The 634-nt window shown below is 37.4% G+C and overlaps 1 pseudogene; it reads left to right on the top strand.

Moving 5' to 3' along the window:
- The window catches only part of LOC119586642, an 18,957-nt pseudogene that overhangs the window by 11,057 nt on the left and 7,266 nt on the right, over positions 1 to 634 (top strand).

Here is a 634-nt window from a genome sequence, read left to right as displayed (position 1 = left end):
TTTTCTGTGGCGGTTGGGTTAAATACATTTTAAATTTTTATCTCAGAAGCCTGTTTCTGGATAAACTTAATGAGATATCAAGATATAAAACATCCTTCCTTTCTCTCTTTTTGCTTTGATGAAAAGATGAGCATCACTTCTCCATACTCTCTTAATGTTTTTCAAACTTTTACCCAAGACTTTACCTCCTGCTCTCAGATTATGATGTCAAGCTCAATAGGAACAACCTTCATGCGCACACCTACAAGCTGACAGGAGTCGATCTCAGAAACATCAACAGAGGTGGAAGCCAAGATTAAGGAATCAGACTTGGACTACTCACTCCCTACCCTCTTCTTGGCTGAGGGGTGTCCTGGTGTACATGAACACCAGCAAGTCTTCACAGCTCTTACAGTGGATTGCAGAAAAGTTTAAGTCTGCCTTCTTTGTAAATTATGAAATGGTAAATTGAATTTTTTATGTTCTTTTTTTAATTAACCCTTTGGCTTGAAAAAGTACCCCACTGTAAGTTGTGACCAGTTTCTGAGGGATTTTAAGTTATTGGTTATAACATCTCTGAATAACTGGGGCTGACATTGCAGACTAAATAGCTTTAATGTATATCTCCCATTGTAGAGTGAATTGAAAACAAAAC

This window comes from Penaeus monodon, chromosome 21, assembly GCF_015228065.2.
Source record: "Penaeus monodon isolate SGIC_2016 chromosome 21, NSTDA_Pmon_1, whole genome shotgun sequence".
Classification (NCBI taxonomy): Eukaryota; Metazoa; Arthropoda; class Malacostraca; order Decapoda; family Penaeidae; genus Penaeus; species Penaeus monodon.
This window is presented reverse-complemented; position numbering and strand designations above follow the sequence as displayed.